The sequence below is a fragment of the Myotis yumanensis genome, unplaced genomic scaffold (genome assembly GCF_028538775.1).
Source record: "Myotis yumanensis isolate MYYU_CA2020_CCGP unplaced genomic scaffold, mMyoYum1.0.hap1 SCAF_18, whole genome shotgun sequence".
Taxonomy (NCBI): Eukaryota; Metazoa; Chordata; class Mammalia; order Chiroptera; family Vespertilionidae; genus Myotis; species Myotis yumanensis.
The window spans coordinates 37,821,336-37,843,741 of NW_027223769.1; the positions used below are offsets into that span (position 1 = coordinate 37,821,336).

Below are 22,406 nucleotides of genomic sequence, written 5' to 3' on the forward strand. Positions count from 1 at the left end.
ACTGAGCCACGCCGGCCGGGCCGGGAGCTGATTTTTCAGGCGGACGGGACGGTGAGCAGTGACCGGCTGGCTCCTGAAAGGCACCCCGGCGATTCCTGCCCAAGGGCATCGGGTCACCTGCCCGCGTCCCTGCCAGCAGCCCTTGGTGAGGAAAGAGACGGACGCGCTGCTGGTGGCAGCCCCGGTTCTCCCGGACTCAGGTTTCCCTCCGCACATGGATGTCTGTTCTCATGTTCATTTCCTTCTCCTTGGACGGAACGCAACCCCCGTATCAGGCTCAGGTCTCCTCAAGCCCAGTGGCCCTGCTGCTTTGTCTCCAACTTACATAAAAGTTTAAATCCCTCTCCCCCTGCTCCAGCGGCTGCCAGCACGGCAGAGAGGACATAATCAGGGATAATTAACATATCAGATGCCGGTACCCAGCCTCCTCCTGGGGTTCTCGGGTTAGATGCTATGAGCCACGCACGTGATTCAGGCCGTGGGACATATTCCTGTTGGTGGCTGTGTTTATGCTCGAAGGGTTCCAGCTAAAAGTCCTCCACTGTGGGGGCTCCCCCCGCCCCCTCCCGCCGGCCCTGGGAGAGGCGAGGTGAGATTGGATCAAGTCTTGTCGAACAGGGTTAACCTGCGGGGGAAACAGCGTTAAGGGAAGTAATTATCCATTCACACGGAGCTGGCTACAAAGAAAGTGAGAAAATGGCCTTCTCAGAACTCCCATGAAAAACATAATGGAGTTAATATTCAATAAAGGCGTTGGGCAACCGCCCGGCGTGCTTTTTCTTACAGTGTGTTCTGATGTGTCCTTGATCGGGGCCTGTTTTGTTTATGATTAATGAATGACTCACCTTGGGCCGTGTTCCGCTCAATGCATACCTCATTATGAATCTCAAGAGGTCATTTGTGTTTTCGGATTTAAAAATTTAAACACACACACACAAACACACACACACACACACACACACACGGCACCCCACCTCTTGGTGCGTTCTGCAGGGACAGCGTTGGATACTGGTGACAAAATGTGCGCAGGGAGAGCTGGAGGGGAGCGGGCTGGGGGCTGTTTGGGGATGCGTGGCTTTGCTTTGGAAACGTGGTAACTTGGGGAAGTGGGAGAGAACCCCCAAGCCTGGGCTTTGATGCTCAGGAGGCCCTGAGGCCACGGGGCCTGAGCCCAGGGGGTCTGTGGCATTGGCCTTGCCCTGTGGGTGCCAGGAATCAGGGGGGCTTGGGGTGCATAGGACGGGCGGGCAGGCGGAAGTGGGCAAGGGCTCCCCGTGCGTCCCTAGGAGGGGCTGGTGGAGGGGGGTTAAAAGGCATAAAAACAAATCAAAAGTAAACAGTCTGAGGCCCACACCTCCGATCGGATCAGTTCTCTTCCTTCTTTCCACGCTGTCCACCTGGCTCGCTCTTCATCGCTTCTTTTCCTCTTTCAAGGGGCTCCCTCGGTCCCCTTTTTCATTCATTCACATCTAAACGCCAGAATGAGCAGGAGTCTGCCGTGGGAGCTGCCGGAACCCAGATCTGATGCAGAAGGTCATGACTGGGGGGTGGGGGGTGGGGGTGGGATTAAACCGTATGCCTGCGTGTTTCTGCCAGGTTCCTGACAAAACCCCCTGATCAGGAAACACGCATGTACGTCTGTACCAGTTCGCACACAGTCCCACACACAGAGGAAGACAGCGGGCAGACCCGTGAAGGCCGATGGCTCTGCGGGTACAGATGAGACGTTTTAACACAGACGGGGACCCTCTGAGAGGGGACCTGTGTATCGGGAACCCGTCCCCCGCCGCGGGGCACATTCCTAATCCCGTGGCTTCCAGCCGGCACCCACACACCTGTGACTCACGACCTGCGGGCCCCGCCACGGCCCCACATGTTTCCACAGGGTACGTGTGTTCACCTGGGCGTGCAAACGAGGGCGCGTCACCCAGAAATAAACGCACGGGCATGAGCAGGGCTTAGCGGTTGACTAGGGATGCCGGCTCCCGAGGGACACAGTTCGCTGGTCGCCTAACCGACGTTACTGTCGGCCGGGTGATTGCTTTCTGTGAGAGAGGAACCGCGTCCTTTGATCCCAGCCACCGAGACGGGGATTCAACCACGGCGAGGCTCGGGGACCCGCGCATGACTCCGGGCGGGCGAGGGCCCCACGTAGCCGGTGACCCTGGGCAGGCCGCGTCCCCATGCCAGGCTGCATGGCTCCAAAGGGAAGGCTTTGGACTAAATAGCCTGTAAGTTGTTTCTTGCCATCCATCGTCTATGTTTTTTTATTCTAGAAATATTGTCCTTCCTGTCCATGGTCTGTGAGTCTGTGCCCAGAAAGAAATACGCATGTGGCCCAGCAGGTGTGGCTCAGTGGTTGAGCGTCAACCCAGGAACAAAAGAGGTCTCCGGCTCGCTTCCCGGTCAGGGCACACGGCCAGGGCGGCTTGTGGGCTCCATCCTCAGCAGGAGGCGTGCAGAAGGCCGCCTGTCGATAATGTTCCTCTCTCGTCGATGTTTCTATCTCTCTGTTCCTCTCCCTTCCCCTCTCTCTCTCTCAAAACCAATAAAAACACTTAAAAAAAAAAAAAATACGTGGAGCTAACGTGAGGGAGGAACTTGAAAACTTGGAAATGGGGTGGCCGGGATTGCATGACCAGCGCCAACCACAATCTCCCTAAACATATTGTCCTACAACTTGCCCACTTCCAAAGCAAGGTGAGCGTCCAGGAATCAACCAGAAGCCTTCCTCACATCATCATAAAGCATTTTTTAAAAAGACTCAAGATCTGAACAGCAGTACTGATACCTTTTTTGAACGTATTGCAAAACTAGAGACTGTGAATGGGGCAAAAAAAATTTTTTTCAGACGATCACCCCACTGTCTTACAAAAGAAAAAGTTCCCACTAATTTGAGAAAACGGCGAAGGCGCCCATTCGTAGTTTGGGGATCAGTTTTATCACAGGTCACACTGGCAGCCATCGTCTCTGTGTGTTAGCCTGACGCTCAGTACGCCAGCGTGGAAACCCTCTGATTGGCTGCGCCTTTCCTCTTTGCCAGCGGTCCTCAACCTGTGGGTCTCGACCCTTGCATATCAGATATTCACATGACAATTCATAACAGTAGTAACATGACAGTGATGAAGTAGCAACGACAATAATGTTATGGCTGGGTCACAACATGAGGAACTGTCTTTAAAGGGCCAGAAGGTTGAGAACCACTGCTCTTTGCGGTCACCAGGTAGCAGCTGGCACCTCCAGAAGCCCCACCCAGTGACTTTTTCTTCCATCTCATTGGCCAGAACTTCCTCCTGCTCCAGGGACCCCCCAAGGACCCCCAAGGACATCACTAGATGGTCCCTGGGAAGATGGAGGTTGGCCAGGGAGGGAGGGGCCCAGCTGCCCACCTGCCTCGGCCACACCTGCCCAGCCTCCCCTGCTAATGAGCGTGGCTCTCACGTGGTGCTTGGCCACACTTCTCAGGTCTGTGAACATCGGAGAGCTGCCTAATGTGCTTCTGTCCCGGGAGCCCCGAGCCTGCGGGCTGGGCACGTGGCTCCTCACGGGGTGCACTTTGTCTTTTATGCGAGGATTTGAGTGGGCGAGAAGATCGCCTGCTCTAGCAACCCCGCTGGCTGCCTCCTACACACCTGCCCGTAAAGGCAGCTGAGGGCCATGATGGTCAGGGGCGGTTCCTCCTACGAGAGAGAGGACAGAGCTCAGCCCACTCACACGACAGGAAGAACGTAGGGCGTCAGGAGCCAAGGATGCCTGCACGGGAATCGGGTGACCTCCGAAGAGGACCGACTGCTCTCTCCAACCTGCAGTTACTGTGTTCGGCTTTTGCTAGTACCACGCCCCCCGCCCCCCTTGCTTCTGAACAACCCAGCTACTCTCGTCTCCGTCCATGGAATTCGGGGTGAATAGTCCCATCTCTTCAGAAACGTCTAGAAGGCCACACAGATGCGCCCAGGAGGTCAAAAATGGTCTTGAAGGGCTTGACAACTAAACGGAACTCAAAAAAGAAGGGTTAGGGAAGAGGAAGGAGAAAGGGAATAGTAGGAAGAGGAAGCGTGGCTGCAAAGACCCCGAGGCAGCAGGAAGTATGGCGCGTAGAAGGAACCCGGAGGTGTCTGCATGGGGGAAGGGAGGGCACGAGAGAAAAGGAGAGGGTCACAGGAGCAGAGGACCGGGAGGCAGGCCGAGAAGGCACACTGAGCCCTGGGCCACAGTAAGAATTCGGGTCTTCACCTTCCTTCAAAGACATGAAGGGTTTTGAAGAAGGGGTTGGGAGTGACTTTATTTGTATTACAAAGGTAACACTGGACAATGTGGAGAATGGATGGGGGAAGCAAGGGTGGGTTTGGGGAGAAGTTAAATGCGCCCAGCATCGCATAACGAATATGTTTGTGAACTGAGCTCAGTCCCTCGCCCACACCGCATAGTCAGCCAGTGTCAGAGCGAGCAGGGAGCCAGGCTCTGAACCGCCGTGCAATGCGGGACGCTTCCTACGACGGCACCACTGGATTACTCTTCGGCTATTAGCAACGTGCTAGTAGGCACTTTCAAACTTTTCCATTGGGTTTCCTCCACCCCCCGTTTTTTGTTTTTTTTTTTAAATAATAGTTGCACAATTATTTTTTAAGATGATTCAAGCAAAAATCCACTTGCTATTTGGGTGGCAAAGTTCAAAAACTCCGTATTGTGTCATCAGCTTTAAAAAATGTATGACTAAGAACACTTAGCAAATTCCAGAGACCTTTGACCTCTAGCTTGTTGAATATTGTAGTGTATGTGGGGTGTTTTTTATTTTTTCTTTCTGATTTGTCCAGGACTATTTGTACTTTGGATTATTAATCTATAACCAAACACAGCTCTGGCTGGGCTAGCCCCCGACCCCCGTGATGATGCCAGGAACATGACTGCATCTATTATCTTTTCTTTGAATTCTGTCAAATCTTTATTCTGGCTCCTTTTTCCCTTGGTATTTCCCGGAAAAAAACTCCCGATAAATTCAGAACTGCCTGTCATTCGTCAGCAGGAACCATATCTGACTCAAGAGCAGAGTTCAAAAACATTTTTTCCCCCACAATCAGATGCCAAAGAAAAGCCAAACCTTCTCTCCCCCCTCCCCGACCCTCAACTACACCCCACCCCTCACCCCCCACCCAAAATTGTCGGCCTGCCTTATATACATGGATGGAAATGTATCATGCTTGTCTGGCTACCCTTTTAGTAGATTCAAGTTGTAAAGGAACAGACGTTTGTGGAGGCTGTAACATGGGCAAGGGGCTACACCTGCGGGAATCTGGAAGATTCCGTCCTAGACGGCAAAGGCGGTGTCGGCAACGGGTCAGCGCGGGCGCCCAGTGCACCTGCCCGCCCCTCCCTCTCCTCCTCTGTCCCATGCAGGCAACAATAGCACGGACCTCACAGCAAGGGTTCGTTCTGGAATGAGCTGGTCAGTCTTGACTGAGGACCTACTGCGTGCCAGGCACTTTCCTAGACCCCGGAGGCCCCGCCCACACCGTCACGGAGCTGCCGTTCCCGTAGGAGACACAGGCCAGAAGCAAATCCGGTCACTGCGGACGGTGACCACCCTGCGGCCCAGATGGAACAGAGTCCTGCAGGGAAGGGAAGGGTGGCCGGGGAGGGATTAGGTAGGTCTTCGGGTCGGCCTGCTGTCTGAGCCGGGGACAGGTGAGCTCGGGGGGATGCTGGTGAGAAGAAGAGCCGGCCAGGGGAAGGTCCAGGAGAGAGAGAGAGAGAGACAGAGAGAGAGAGAGAGAGACAGAGAGAGAGAGGAACCACACAGAAGGAACGGTCACTCCCCTGTGAAATGAAAGAGGCCCCACCCTGAAACGGGTGGAGGTGAGAGGGAGACAGTGGGAAGCAGAAGGTGACGGTGGGAAGGGCGGCAGGGCCAGGCCCATGGGCCCTCGGAACCGTGGAAGGAACTTGCACTTCAGCCCGCGAGCAAGGAGGTCATTGGTGAGACCTGGGCGGGGGGTAAGGTGGCCTGAGTGGTGACCGGAGGCTGCCTGGCGATTCTCGTGGTCGGGTACCTGAGGTAAGTGGGTCATGATCCACACGGCTTCGGGCTTTGAATTATCACCGTGTGGTGCGGGGGCGGGGGGGGGGGGGGGTGCGGGGTGAGCAGGTGCAGACCCCGCCAGAGACCTGCGCCCACAATGGGGCATTGGGCACCGCAGTGGCCACTTGGGCCAGCTCAGGGGCTGCCAGGGAGCGCTCCCCGTGCAGGCACTCAGCAGGGTGAGGGCTTATGTCCCCGATGGCCCAGCGCTGATAGGGCCCCTGGCGGTGCCAGGGACACAGCCCTCTCCCCCTGGCCCTGCAACCCTCCCCCTCACACGTGCAGCTTCCTTCCCAGTGACGCCCTGGCTGCTGCCACTGCACCCACATTTCAGCCAGGAAGTGGGGGAGCCGGGACGGGGGAGAGGGCTCTGTTTCCTTTCGGGGTCACCACCTGGAAGTCCATACGTCCTTCCCACTCCTTTCCATTGGACCCGAACCTACTCTCAGGGCCACACCTGGCTCAAGGGAAGCCGGGAAAGGTACGTTCCAAGTTTAAGCTGACTTTGCCCAGCCAGTGTGGCTCAGTGGTTGAGCATCGACCTAGGAACCAGGAGGTCAGGGTTCAATTCCTGGTCAGGGCACAGGCCCGGGTTGCAGGCTCCATCCCCAGTGTGGGGCGTGCAGGAGGCAGTCAATAGATTATTCTCTTGCATCATTGATGTTTCTCTCTCTCTCCCACTCCCTTCCTCTCTGAAATCAATAAAAAGACATATTAAACGTTTCCTGTTATAAAAGGGTATGGGGGGGGGGGGGTAGCTCTGGTCTCTGCTTCAGTTGGCATTGCCTTCAGCCCTCGGAGAACCAGCTCCGTGAAAGGCGGTTCTGTCCCCAGAGGTCGCGTGAATAAGATAAATAATAATCATAATAGTTAATACAAAGTAACGAGGTAGTTGAGACATCACCCTATCTTGATAACTCTGCCCCGAACAATCCTCCCTCTGTGCCGCGTGCAATCAGTAGGGTTTTATTTTTTTAATTAAAAAAATAAACGGAACAAACGCATCATTGTCCGCCGCCGCCTCCCGGGCCTGCCCTCTCGGCTGTTTTCCTGGCCGCGGAGCGAGGTGAGCGCTGCCGTCTGTCCGTGTTCCTCCCTCCCTGGCCCTTAGCGTTGAGCATGGCAGTCAGCTGGTGGGCGGCTGGGGCCCTTTTGCACATTCAGCAAAATGGTTACAAATCATCAGGACTCAGCTGTAACTTGAAAACCACCCAGCGATGCTATCAAATCATGACGCCTAAGCCGACAAAAATGGAGCCCACGGCCCCCTTTGGGGGTGCGGCATTAGTGGGTGTACAAAGATCGTTTCCCGAATCCACGCTGAAAAGCTGTGCGCACTTCCCCTGGGCGCTGCGTGCACTGACGGTGGGAAGATTCTCCCCGGAATATAGATTCGAGGAAAATAAGGTTGTGACTATAAGGCACCTGGAGAACCAGGGTTTTATTTTATTTTTTCAATATATTTTTATTGGTTTCCGAGAGGAAGGGAGAGGGAGAGAGAGAGAAACATCAATGACGAGAGAGAATCATGGATCGGCTGCCTCCTGCACGCCCCCCACTGGGGATCGAGCCCGAAACCTGGGCCTGTGCCCTGACCGGGAATCGAACCTGACCTCCTGGTTCATAGGTCGACACTCACCCACTGAGCCACGGCGGCCGGGCAGAATGAGGGTTTTAGCAATTAACCTATAGTTTCAATCAACGTAGATGAATAACTAGAGGAATTCATTTGTAAAAAAGCAAGGGAACCGGAGTTGTAGTCAAGGCATTGACGTGCTGGCTGTGCCCATGACTTCCTGTGTGACCTGAAATCACTCCCACCCTCCGGTCCTCGGTTCCCGGTCTGTGACAGGGGACGTGGGCCCCGCTCTGCATCGGGCAAGGTCTGGGACAGGGCTGCTCCCGCACCGCTGGCTCAGGCAGACCTCACGGATCACCCACAGCCTGGCTCTCTTTGCTCCAAGACAATCCGCCTGGTACCGGGGCTGGACCAGCAGATGAGACCTTATGGGCTACCCCCAAGTTAGGTGGGTTCTAGGACCTCTTCCAGCTTTAACATGTTAGAATCTGATCCAGTAGAAAGCAAAGCGAGCCCAGCTGGTGTGGCTCAGTGGTTGAGCGTCCACCTATGAACCAGGAGGTCACGGTTCGATTCCCGGTCAGGGCACATGCCCAGGTTGCCGGCTCGATCCCCGGCGGGGGTGTGTGCAGGAGGCAGCCGACTGATGATCCTTTCTCATCATTGATGTTTCTCTCTCTCTCCCTCTCCCTTCCTCTCTGAAATCAATAAAAATACATTTTTTATATAAAAATAGCAAAGCAAAATGGAAATTTTGTTTGAGCTAATCCGTGACTCTGGTGCGCTGTAGCATGTGGCCTCGGATTCCAAAGGGGAAAGCTGCCCGGCCTCTGCTAATTAAAAAAGACGAAGCACATATTTGGGAATAAATGATGTGCTCTTTCCTTCACCTTACAGCCAGGGGAGGTAGAGAATATAAATGCAAATGAGATGCAAATATACTGTGGGGACCTTCCTCTTTCTTCGAGTTGAATTCGGCTTCTGGGCACCTATGGAAGACGCCTCCATGTCTGCGTTTCCCAGGAGCCGCCTAGGAAAGGTTGGGAGAGCCTCGAGGAACTGCCGTCTCCCGCAGAGAAACAGAACTGGAGGCTTTCAAGGTGGTGGCGAAGGAAGAGCCCCCACCTGGGGTGGAGGGTGAGCCCTGGTGGCTGCAGCTCCTGGGTCAGAAGGTCACGCTGGCCCTGGAGTGAGGGGAGCGGGTGCCACCGCCCAGGACTGCTGTCCCGACCGTGGGCACAGCCCGTCCCTGAACCCCTCACAAGTGAGGCAGGAGACATCACCACAGGGAACCATGGACGAAGGCTGCCTGGCTTGTTCGGTTTGGAACGTTCTCCTGTTAGGCAGCCCCTCTGACCGGGGCCGGGGGCCTGGGACCCTGCTGGATCCTCACCCCCCAGAAGCACCTCTGAGGCCAGGTCAGAGCTCCCGAAGGCCAGAGCTCCCCAAGGGCAGCTGGGAGCCCCATTCCCACTCTTCCTGCCTCTCGGGGTCTTCCCGCCCGTGCCAGCGTCTCCCTGGGCGAGTCACCTGAGAGCATCCCCCTCTTGCAAGAGGCCCGACACGCCACAGGGCCTGATGGATGTGAAAACCCGTGCGCTTAACACAAGAGACTCGTTCACAACGGGAATGGTCGCGTGTTGGAAGCTGCGTTTAAAGAAGCTGCCATGCTCGGCCTGGCCAGGTTGGCTCAGTGGATGGAGCGTTGGCCTGCGGACTGAAGGGTCCCGGGTTCGATTGCGGTCAAGGGCACACGCCCAGGTTGCGGGCTTGATCCCCAGTAGGGGGTGTGCGGGAGGCAGCTGATTGGAGTTTCTCATCGATGTTTCTAACTCTCTCTCTCCCTCTCCCTTCCTCTCTGTAAAACTTCAATGTACAGTGGGGCCTTGACTTTCGAGTTTAATTCGTTCCGAGACCGAGCTCGTTAACTCAAATTACTCTATCAACTCAATGCAAAAAATCGGCCGAGAGTCAGTTGGTATCTCGTTAGTCGGGACACTCGTAAGTCAAGGCCCCACTGTATATTTAAAAGGTGAGATCTGAGGAAGGTCTATAGTCTGTTTCAATGAATGGTGCCCATGAGTTAGTTCCTGTTTTGACGGTGCACTGTGGAGGTCACCATCAGGGGAGCCATGGACTATCTTTGCAACTTCTTGTGGGTCAATAGTTATTTCAACATAAAAAGCTTAAAATCAGAAAGAATTTCGTGGAACCGCAGTTTACGGAGGAGGCCCGGGCAAGGGAAGGTAGCGGGAGGGGAACAGAACCTTTGAGTCTCTCTCCTACTCACGCCCCCGAGTGGGGCCATCTCTCGAGGATTCTTCCGGCAGCAGGTGGATGGGGGACCTCGGCCTCCCCCAGGCTGTGCTCACCAACAGAAGCAGGGCCAGTTGAAACGAAGCCACTGACCAGGGCTCTGGGAGCCAGGCTGTCCCAGTTCCTAGAAGCACAGCCCCTTCCCCAATTTCCAGCTTTAATTAGCGATACAATGAACGAATCATAAAAACCAAAGCCGACTGGCGAGGCCTGCAGAGCTGTGTCGGGGGTGTTGAGTGTGTGTGTGTGTGTGTATTTTTGGGTAACGACGCATTCTGCACGTGGTAATTAGGGCCCCGAGGGGGGTTGCAATTTCTTCCCCCCCTCTCCCCCCCAGAGTTGCCAGTGGAAGGAGGCGGCTGCTAAAATTCCCACACATCTGGGGCGAACAGACACTGCACTCTAATTTCCTGTCGGCGCTGCTGGTTTCTGGAGGAATTACTCGCTAAGTAAATGATTGTTATAAGACCAGGACGATTCGGTCAATCAAATTAACCCCTTTTGTCCACCGCCTCCCTCCCACTCCACCCCCCACCGGACCGTTCCCTTCATTTGCCTAAACTCGGTGGCTTTTTGAAAATGTGTTCAAGCTCCAAGGCCCCCTGGCCTTCCCCGCCTCGCCCCCGTGTAACCTGAGCAGGGACCCGAGGCCCCCAATTGTTTTGCTAATCAAGATTATTGCCCCATTGAGATGTGGAGGCACAGCCTGGCTGACAAAATTTGTCAGTTTCCCATGAAATAGTTCTGTCAGTGCAGCCTGGGCGCTGGCAACTATTAACATATAAATGAAGTTTCTCCCTCCTCCACCGCCCCCTTCCCCCCCACTTCAGCCACCGTCCTGTGGAAGCAGAGAACATATAAACACACTCCCACCCCCAGCTCCCATCCCCTCCCTGAGCTTAAATCAAACCAGCTCCTTTTCTCTGGGGCCTGGAATCCAATGGGCCATTTGGGGGGCCGGGGAGGTGGGGGAGAGCTGTTCAACAGACAGGGGAGGGGGGCCGACAGGAGCTGATTTGCACAAAACTACTTTTAAGGCACGACTCCTCCACCAGGCCTGGTCCCCCGCTGACAGCAACAGGCGACTGGCCGGGCCGGTGACGGTACAAATGGCCTCTGAAGGCCGGGCAGACCTCCAAGGCCGCCGGGGACGCAGGGCCAAGGGGAACACGGGGTCTGACAGCAGGGTAGGGTGGGCGAGGGCCACGGGGAGTCCCCGGAGCTGGCCCTGCTCACACGGGACTCTGGGACCTGCGTGGGGCTGGGCTGGGGCCTGGCTGAGCCGGCCTTCCCACAGCCCACACACTTGGGTTCTTGGCTGAGCTGAAGGAAAGCAGCGATGAAGTCTCTGTCTTCCTAGTTCTTCCCGAATGGAGTTAGAACTACAGGGGAGGAGACCAAAAACTGTACTCTTTTTTTAATTATTATTTTATTCCAGAGAGGAAGGGAGAGGGAGAGAGAGAGGTAGCACCAGCAATGACGAGGGAGAATCATTGATTGGCTGCCTGCTGCACGCCCCCTATTGGGGATGGAGCCCACAACCTCGGGCACGTGCCCTTGACTGGGATCGAACCCGGGACCCTTTAGTCAGCAGGCCGACGCTCTAACTACTGAGCCAAACCCGCTAGAGCAAGACTATGTTCTTCATATTACCATTGGAAGTTAATAATGGAGAGGTAGGGGTGTATATCTGGAACCGCCTACAGAACCAGCTCAAAATGGCCCTGTCCCGGTCCTCGAGGTGCTGGCTTGCTTTTCAGAGCAAAAAAGAGCCGAAACTGCAAGTCACGCAGCCCACGCATGCACAGAGGAGAGAACTTGGACCTCCAGCGGCCCGGACCCAAAGTCTCGCCCCTGATACCCACCCCCAGGGAACCCAGGGACGGGACACCACCGGAACTTGCACTCCGGAGCCCTTTCAGGAGGAAGGGTCCCCTCTGTCCAGGAAGATCCGGTGCTGACACCTGTTACCATGAATGGCCACGCTCCAGGCCCTCAGCCCTCCGCACACCTGTTCCCCCTAATCCCTGAGCCCCCACCTGAACCAGGGAGTTCGGGCTTCGGAGCGTCAGCTTCTGTTCTCCTGGGGGTGTCCTTTGAAACACAATAGCCAATCTTGCCCAGCCAGTGTAGCTCAGTGGTTAAGCATCAACCTAGGAACCAGGAGGTCATGGTTTGATTCCCGGTCAGGGCACATGCCTGGGTTGTGGGCTCGATCCCCAGTGTGGGGCGTGCAGGAGGCAGCCGATCCATGATTCTCTCTCATCATTGATGTTTCTCTCTCTCTCTCTCTTCCTCTCTGAAATCAACAAAAATATATTTAAAAAACAAACAAGCCATCTTTCTCCCCTGCAACTCTCAGTGTTTAGTGTTCGGCTCTGCCGGAGCCCGGTGAAGGAACTCTTTCTGGTAGAAATGGATTTGCCAAGCCAAAACGAAAGGATTATTTATCTTTGAATATATAGGTATGTGTGCACATGTTTATATACACATATAATATCTTAAGCAATCTGGTAAATATAACATATACGTAATCCAACACTGTGTATATTTGTGTGAATACATGAAACTATGTAGATATTATATACAGGGTGTCCCCCCCAAAATGTATACACACTTTGAATAATGATTCATTCCAATCGGTTAAATCTGAAAAGAAAGGAACGCCACTTGGGCTGTCAGCTGTTAAGAGTGCATGCATTTTGGGGGGACACCTTATCAATGCATCCGCAAGGCGACCGTATGAGCCACCTGGTGCTAAATGACTTCTGGAAAGACAGCTGTGCCCGGAGCCTCGCGTGGCTAGAGGAGCAGCCAAGGGGACTCTGAGGATGCGTCAGAGGCTTTGCAAGGTGGACTCGGAGGCAGTCAGGCCCTGCGATCGGATCAGCTCCTGCGGCCTGGGGAAGAGGCAGGCTGCGCTCCTGCGGCCGGTGGGGGGACCGCTGTGAACGGGCCCCTCCCCACCTCCAATAGCACCCCTTTCCCACCCTCCCGTCTCCTGCAGTCTGACGGGAAAAGACACCTGGGAGGAAGAGGGGCCCCCAGGAGGCCCCTGGAGCCTGTGCCTTCGGCCAGGACTGCTGAATGCCTTCCTCACAGACACAACGGCTGAGACGCAGGGAGCCGGTGGGGCGGCCCCAGCCAGGAGGCCCAGCTTGGTATGTTCGCCCAGCTCCGAGTCACCTTTCTAGAATCAGAAATCCTTTTCCGTTTACTTAAGGGCCCTTTGAAATGTTCGTTCTGAGAACCCAGAAGAGTCATCTCTAAGGGCTGTCAACCAGGAAATCTGCACACAGGGGCCTCTCCGTGAACCCAGTCTCTTCACCAAAGGCCTCAGACCCCGAGGGGCCTAGCGGTGTGAGCGCGGGCACGGGGTGTGCCCTCTCGGGGCCTCACTGCCTTCCTCTGAGAGGGGGCCCCAAGGCAACACGACGATTGTCCTTAGAAGACGGACGAAAAGGCCGCGTGGAAACACCACGAGAAGGTGATCGCCTGTGGACAAGCCAAAGAGGCCGCAGGAGAAACCCGACCGGCGCACACTCCGTCTCCGGCTTCCAGCCTGCGGACCCGCGAGAAAACACATGTGTGGTAGCGAAGCCACTCGCGCCGCGGTCGTTCCTTAGAGCAGCTTGAGCTGACAAAGACAGGCAAGGAGGGGTGAAGGGAAGATACTTTGTCAGAAAGTTTCTTTTTACATTTCGGGGGTAATTTGAACTGAGAGAGAGAGAGAGAGAGAGAGAGAGAGAGAGAGGAATTAGTGTGTGAGATAACCATCCAACCCCAAGGATAACAGCACAACTGGGAATGGCTCAGAGGTACTGGGTGCTGACTGGGTTGGACAACATCAGGCCCCACATGCCTTGTGAGGGACACCGATGCCACTGATCCTCATGATAAATCCAGAAAGAAGGTTCTAGAGATGGGAAGGCTGCAGCTTGGAGAGCCTGGCCATCGGCCGAACTCCCTCGGGAAGGAAGTGCGGGAACTGTGTTCAGAGCGCAGGTCCCTCTGCCCCGACACCCAGTGTGCCTGCCCCCGTGGCTTCCTGCCACCACGTTCTCCAACGGCGAGAGGCTTTCTGGCACTCGGGAGGAGCCGGGAGAAGGGCCAGCTTCCCGGGCGGACACGCGAAGGTGCCCCAGGCGGATGGGTTCCGGAAGGCCCCCTCAGCTCCCCACCCCCCCCCACACACACCCAGGCCACAGGTTCACAGCCTGGGTTGTTTTCTAAAAGAGTTTTATGTTACAAATGCCAGGGGCTCCCTGCCCTGGAAGCAGCCAAGGTTGGCAGAGATGAACTCATTAGCATTTCAAAGTGTTCACGGGCATGTCCCCCTTCGCCAGGGTGAGGGCCAGGGCGGGACAAATGGGAGCTGCTCTCTTTTCACTGCACAGAGCAGGGTGGGGGGGGGCGGGGGGAGGTTCCCACAGGAAAACACCACCACGGCCCTCACTGCGGCAGGCTCCCTAGAGCCAGCCCCGAAAGCTGGTCCCACCCCGTGAGGGATGGCTTATCACCACCATGACTCACCCCTTCCCAACAGGCCCAGCGGGTCAGCGCAGGGCATGCCTTACAGGAATGAGTGAGAGCGTGGTGCTGGTCATTTCGGCGTTGGTAGATCACAGTGAAGTTTAAGTGGGGTTTAAGGATAGAGCCAGCACCCCGCGCTGTAAGGGAAAGAGGGTGAGCTGTGACGTCAAGACCTGCGCTGTGGGGTAGAGTGGCCACTAATGCCATGTGCTGTAAGTGTAAGATACATACTGGATTTCTTTTAAAAAAATATATATATGCATGTAATGATTTCAAAGAGGAAGGGAGAGAGAGAGAAAAACATCAGTGATGAGAGAGAATCATGGGTCAGCTGCCTCCTGCACACCCCCAACTGGGGATGGAGCCCCAAACCCGGGCATGTGCCCTGACTGGGAATCCAACTGTGACCTCCCGGTTCATAGGTTGACAGTAAACCACCGAGCCACGCCGGCCGGGCCACACTGGATTGCACAGACGGAGCACATAGAAAAGCTGGCCAGTGTCTCGCTATGTCTTCGTATTGATGACATGTTGAAGGGATGCTCTGGATAGATTAGCTTAAATGAAGTGTCTTATTCAAATGAGTTGCGTTTATTTCTTTTTGCTTTTGTGAATGTAGCGACTGGCGAGGGCTTCCTCCTGCTCTGACTCTTCCTGTTCCATCGCCTCATTCACTCTCTACCCGGCACTTGCCACCAGCTGAAACCCTCTTCCTTGTATATTTGCTTCCAGATCCCTGCCTCTACTCCTGGGAACAGACACTCTGCCTATCTGATCTGCCTCTCTCCTTTCGGGACCCAGCCCCAGGCACACGATAAGAGCTCAGAAAATATTTCCAGGCTGCCTGAAAGGTGGGGGGGGGGGGGGGGGGGGGGGGGGGGGGGGGGTTCTGCTCTGAAGGCACCCTGGCCTCCAGGTAGAACTGATTGGCCACTGGCTCACTTGTAAGAAGACCTGACTCAAGACGAGAGGAAAGGGACTGAGCTCAGCTCCCAGTACAAGGACCCTGGGGCTTTACAGCCAGGGAGCAGGGAGAGGCGTAGTGGGAGGGGAAGGACTAAGGAGAGGCATCAGGGTGGGGAGAATCTTGATAAACTCACCCACCAGGATTCTCTCCAAGGACAAGCACCGTGAGGGCTGAGGAACCCACACGACAGAGGCTGCGGTGGGCGCTCCAATCAGCGCGTGTTCGTGTTCATGTCTGTGACGTGCAGGAGCCCAACGTGCCCTGGTCTAAGGGCATCCCTGGCCCTTCCTTCTCCTTCTGGACTACATACAGCTTGACCATCGTCCCTGGCCCCGAGTTCCTGGATGGTGGTGTTAACGTAAAGCAAAACAAAACATTGAAACCTGTAAAGAATTGTTGTGAGTTTGTTTGAGCCAAACTGTCGACATATGCCGGGAAGCAGAACCTCAACGAATTGAGATAATGCTCCGGAGGATGGCTGGTTACACCTATATTTATACATTGCAATCAAAGGAAAGGACGTAGGTGGGTTACGTGAAACCCATTGGTGACAGACTAGAGAGGCGGGAGAAAGCAAAGCGGGGAAACCCCTGGGATTGGATTAAAAATAAAATGATGGACACATACTTAGGTGGGTGCAGGAACAATTAACATGATAGTGAAGGAATCTGTGGTATCTGTCCTGGCGCCCAGCACATTAGGTTGTGCCCCAAGGGGTCCAGAAAAAGGGAAGTTACAAGTTACCCAGACATTTCAAGGATATGTTATCATAGATGCAAAAAGACAGATAGGCTCAGTTAAGGTAAAGGTTGACCTTGTCAGTGAAGATACCGGCCTAGGATGTAACTGCCCACCATCACTGCTTTAGTTAAAGTTTAATTTCAGACCATCCTTGGTGGTGACTTTAGTCTCTGAGTTTGCAAGACCGCCATGCAAGCCTCCCCTGAGCTGACAGGTCAGCGCGTGGCCCCTTTTGTCCACAGTGGCCAGTGGCTATAACTGCTTCCAGGTCTGGCACACAGCCTCCCACCCAACCCTGTGCCCCCTCCCCCTCCACTGGGGACGTGGGAGCATTGTAACACCTGAGGAGGGGGTCCCAGCGGGAGGAAGTTGGTCCCTGCACGATCCCTGAAGCAGAGGGTCCCCCCAGGCTCCAGCTCTGCTTGGGTGTCATCTGAAGGAGAACTACATCTCTATCATGTGAAGCATCTGGGGTGTTGGATTTCTCTGTTATAACACAGAGCATGGCCTTAGCCTGTCCCTGGGCCGATGGGAAGGCGGGGGGCGGGGGCTGTTGGCTGGGGGGTAGCGAATGCCTCCCACATTCCCTTCTCCATCCATCGCTCCCGGGTGCATAGCTGCAGTGTCAGGTGGCCCTGCCTCCCGGATTCCTGGCCGCGTCACCACCGGGTTTTATGCGCTGCAAACCGCAGAGCCATCTCAGGTGCAGCCGGCGTGGTGACTGCCATGTGCCTAACGCAGCAGGCTGCCCGTGTGACCGAGAGCATCGGCACGCCAGGAATCCGGGGCCTGGGGTGGCTTTCCCAAGGTCCGGATGCCGCAGTCTGATCGATGGGGTTTTAAGCCATGAACCGAACAACCGGTGGTAGTCAGTGGCTCTGAAAGGCCAGCATTGGCCCACAGGGGAGCGCTGAGAGGGAACCCCACCCAGGGCTCCAGGCCGTGGGACCAGCTGCCTCTCTTTTTAGGGCAGATATGGAGAAGACGTCATCCGTTCCCACCTTTCCAACAAGCACGGTTTGACATGTTGGGGGCGGGGGAGGGACATGTGGGGCTGAGGACTTCCTCCAATGTTTCTAAAAAATGGAGTTTAAAAATGTATAGACTAGCCCCAGCTGGTTTGGCTCAGTGGATAGAGCGTCGGCCCACGGACGGAAGGGTCCCAGGTTCGATTCCGGTCAAGGGCATGTATCCGGGTGGCAGGCTCAATCCCTGCCCCTGGTCCGGGTGCGTGTGGGAGGCAACCAATCTATGTGTCTCTCTCACATCGATGTTTCTCTCTCTGTGTCTCTCCCCCTCCCTTCCACTCTCTAAAAATCAATGGAAAAATATCCTTGGGTGAGGATTAATGAAAAAAATGTATAGATGAATCTGGTGGGTGAGGGGCATGGGGTGGGGGTGAGGCCTTTGTCTAGAGGAGAATGCCAGCGCACAAAGGGAGCTGAATAGAAACATCTCGGGAACTACCTGCTCACCCGCAGAGAAATGTGTAGGGTTAGGCATTCAAGGAGGAGCATCAGGTGTTAATGAGAGTAAATGTCAAAGGCCACTATGTATGAATTGATTCTACTTGTAGGGATTTGAATGCTCTAGCCTCTATTTTTAAAATATATTTTGATTGATTTCAGAGAGAAAGGGAGAGGGAGAGAGAGATAGAAACATCAATGATGAGAGAGAATCACTGATTGGCTGCCTCCTGCACGCCCCACACTGGGGATTGAGCCACAACCCAGGCATGTGACCTTAACCGGAATCAAACTCAGGACCCTTCAGTCTGCAGGCTGACGCTCTATCCACTGAGCCAAATCAGTCAGGGCAATGCCCTATCTTCTTTAGATGCCATTAAATTTTTTTTTTAATGTTTAAGAGATCACGCACACCCACTCCAGGCCCTCACCACGTGATGGAGGTTGAATGTGGTCCAACAACCCAGCGTCAGGCCCTGGCAGGTGAGCCTTGAGCCCGAGGGGAGTCATGTCACCGTTTCTGTTTTCCATCATCTCTGACCTCGATGGGTGTCTACAGAGTTCTGTCAGCAAAGAGTTAAAGGAGAAACTGTAAAACATGATAGAAACAATATGAGGCCTACCATCGCGACGGCTGCCAAAACTAGCAAATAATCAAACTCCGACCACAAAACCTCTCCAGATCCGCCGTGGCACCAGCACCAGCTCCAGAACAAAGCAGCGCGATCTGTTTCCAACCCTCTCCTCTCCCCCTCCGCTCCCAGCCCAAGGCTGGCGAGGCGCTCGCTCAGCCTCCAGTTGTAAAAGGGTTCAGACCTTCAGTGGAGTACGAATTCCCACAGCGGGGCAGGGGGGTCCACCCCCGGAGACGGGTGCCTATCAGAATCTGGGAAAACGGGTGTTTGGAAGAAGATCTGATGTAATTGCAATGGGGGGGTGGGAGGCGCAGGAGAGCCATTCTGCTTTCCTAGAATGTAACGCCCAAGGAGACGCTGAGGAGCCCCCTGGCTGGGGAAAAACGCAGACCTGCTCTCTGCCCACCAGGGAGACCGGTGGAGGGCTCCCCGCCGGGGTCTCAGGGGTTAAAGAGGTGACATGCCGATGCTATCAAGAGAGAACCCTGTTTAAGAGCTGGTCAAGAGTAACCTCCGGCCCCAGCCGGTGTTGCTCAATGGGTAGACCATCAGCCCAGGGATGGAAGGGTCCCAGGTTTGATTCTGGTCAAGGGCGCCTATCTCGATGGCAGGCTCGATCCCCGGCCCAGGTTGAGGTGTGTGGGAGGCAACCCATCCATGTGTCTCTCTCACATCGATGTTTCTCTGTCCCTGTCTCTGCCCCTCCCTCCCACTCTCTCTAAAAATCAATGGAAAAATATCCGCAGGTGAGGGTGAACAACACACACAAAGCAGACAGTAACCTCCGCTTTTTCCATATTTAATCCTGCGTCACCCTTGCGCACATATGTCCGGCCGAGACCTACGTGCCAGGAGAGCGGGAGGAGGAAGGGGGAGGAAGGGGGGGATGGGGAGGGAGGGGGATGGGGAGGGCAGGGCTGCATGAGGACCGACCAGCCTTCCATGTTCCCGTGTGGGAGAGACTCACACATACACAGAAGATGCCCGTGGTCGGCCATTTCTACACAACATAGATGCGCAAGGTGTCCCATGACGGCCGGAACCTCACCGCAAGGTGTAATGAAGGAAGAGGACCCTGGTCAGGTCGTATCTCCTCATGACCATCCCCACCCTCACCCACGTCAGCACGGCACACCCGCCGGACAGTAGGAAGAAGACAGAGGATTAACAGCCACACCCTTCATACACATCGGCTGCATGCTTTCATTCGCATTGAACACTTTAAAAATATAGATACTTTTACTGGTTTCAGAGAGGAAGGGAGAGGGAGAGAGAGAGAAACATCAGTGATGAGAGAGAATCATGGGTCGACTGCCTCCTGCACGCCCCACACTGGGGATGGAGCCCGCAACCCGGGCCTGTGCCCTGACCGGGAATGGAACCGTGACCTCCTGGGTCACAGGTCGACGCTCAGCCGCTGAGCCGTGTTGAACACTGGCCAGTGCTCCTTCCGACGCCCGACCCTGAGAGCACAGCACTGAGGAGCGTGGGGCTGCCCAGGGTTTCCATGACCTTTCTTATCCTATTGCTGGAAACATGTTGTTCTTTGCATTAAAAGATCTACTATTCCCCCCCTAACCCTGTGCTGAAAGTCTCCCCCAATTTTCTCTTCCAAAAGTCACCGTCCCTTTTCCTTAAGTCACTGTGGTCCTACATGGTCCACGCCAGGGGCAGGGAGGTGTCGGGGGGCCTTGCCATTCTGGGGGGCGAGGGAGGGCTTCCTCCATCCCCACCTTCCCACAGGTAGCAAAGTCTACCCGGTGTGGACATCAAATGGTCAAAAACTTTATTACAAACCGTGGTCAGCGACAAAACCTGCGCCGAACTGCAGGCTGTTTCAATCTGCTCTGCGAAAAGATTTCATAGACAAGGAATACAAATGAGTGGCTCTCTCTTATCCACAGCTGAGTAAATAAAAGTGATTCCGGAGTTGTGTCATGACGAGCATAGGACTGGGTTTCACACAGGTGCCTGGAACAGCACCCAGCCCCCACCCCCAGCCTGGCTCAGAGCAGGCGCTGAGCTAGCTTCATTGAATAATTGAATGAATAGCACCTACATGGGCTGAACCGTTTGTGAGCAATTAAAACGTGAAAAAAAAAAAATTAACCCTAGAATGCAAAGGAAAAATAGAAAGACCTCGCTGGTTCAGGAATGTTATGAAAACTAGTAGACATTTTAAATAAACGTTCAGAAGTGTCCTTAGATAAAAAATTGTCCGGTTGCTAAAATATTGACTTGATCGGCATGTATCGTGGTTGATGGCGATTGATACTTATTGATTAAGGCAAGGAGCTCTCTCAGCACATCGGTTTTGTGAGCGCCAATCGTAGGCTATTGAAGAAGCCGGAAAAAATTTTTGTCGAGTCATGCTGCGTCATCATCCTGTTTACTTCCTCTCTAGCACTGGTTGTTACTAGAAATTGTTCCGTTTGCTTACTTAATTGTTTATCCCGGGTCTCCCCGCTATGCACGCGCGCACACACACATGCACACACGCACACACGTATCTCAGGCTGATAAACCCCATAAAGACAGCAACATGGTCCGTTCTATTCATCACTCTTCCCCAGCCCTGAGTGCAGGCCTGCCACTCAAAAACACTATGTGTGTACGTATCTGTGAAATGGCTGAATTCATACCGTGTTGGCTGCCGATTAATTAAAGCATGTCTCTGCTTAGTGCAAAGAATTTAAAAGCCAGGTCCTTAAACCAAACACTTGAACAACACCTTCCCCGCCCCCCCCCCCCCGCCGCCCATCCCACCCCATCTCGCCACCCTTTTCGTTTTTAGGAACCAAATCTGTCATCCTGTGTGGGGTCCTAGTTTCGGGGAATTTCCCCTCCCCTAATAGAGGAGGATGCCTGGGAATTGTGGCCCCGGAACTCAGCCTAAGGCTGGACCTACGGTGAAATAGGGGAGGGGCCACACCCGCTCAGTACCTCTGAGCAAGGCCCCCAGCACCTGCCTCCCTGGAACACCTCATAGCCCCAGGGCGTGAGAGGCTGCGCAGTTATACATGAGACCTGACAGTACCTGATTCTGAGGCGGCACTTCCCTCCAAGGGTTCCCCTCCATCTTACGTGGAGGCACCGATCACGGGAAGGAAAACAGGAGGAGAGATTGCGCAGCCAGGAGACCACCCTTGCGCTCAGCTCAGAGGGGGAAAAATAATAATTCGTTGGCATTCGTCTTCAATTGCCTAAGACTTCAGATTTAAGCTCAATTTGCTGTGCGAATTGTGTCCAAATCTGGGATAACTCCGTTCCTTTTATTCGGGTTCAATTTTCCTCCTTCTGGTGTTTATGTTGAGCAGTGCTTCAATTATTTAAGATGATAATATCCGCCAGCCTTCCCCCCCCAGCCGCCCCCCCCCCCCCCCCCCCGCAAATTCCAAATTTATGTAGAAAGAGGCCAACCGCCCTCTTGTTCAAAGTCTTCCGCGCATCCAAACTTTCACAGCCCACCCTGGGCTCCCGGGACGTTAACTCGAATTAAGCTAATCAAACCCATGCTCCGTCATAAGCACAGCAAGGCCCGGAGAACAAGCCAACTCTATGGGAAACAGATACGATCCCGTGAAAATAAAGCTCATTCTCCAGGCTTCTTTAACTACTGTTCCGTCCAATACACTTATGTTGGAATGCGCTTTGAACTTTTTTTTTTTTTTCCTCCATTTCACAGACCAAGATGCTGCCATTAGGGGAATGAATTGCTTCCTGTGGGCCGACCTCATTCATATTCCACCCGAGAGCCAACCCTACCCCAACTGCAAGGCAGCGTCATCCGATGACAATTTCTACTTCAGAAATAGAACAGGGTCCCTGCGCTTGAGAAGCAAATGGGCGCCAAAGCTGGCACCACAAAAGCAAGGCCCAAGCTTCCTGCGTGCAGAGCTGGCGCGGGGGACCTGGGTCCGGGGGTTCGGAAACTGGAGGCGCCAGCAACCTCAGCCGTGGGGGCAGGTGTCCTCCTGCATCGGGCAGGTGTGTCCTGGCCATGGACCACCCCCAGGTGTCCTTCATGAATACATTCTCCTTCACTTCCTTACAAAGCCTCTCTCTCTCACCTGCGTGTTTCACGGGTGTTTTG

At 54.5% G+C, this 22,406-nt stretch overlaps 1 long non-coding RNA gene across 1 annotated transcript; it reads left to right on the top strand.

Moving 5' to 3' along the window:
• Positions 1–961: 961 nt before the first annotated feature.
• LOC138997233 (uncharacterized) lies at positions 962–2,539 on the top strand. The gene is made up of 3 exons (XR_011468923.1): positions 962–1,021; positions 1,597–1,886; positions 2,277–2,539. It is a non-coding gene; the product is annotated as an uncharacterized lncRNA (long non-coding RNA).
• Positions 2,540–22,406: the final 19,867 nt, after the last annotated feature.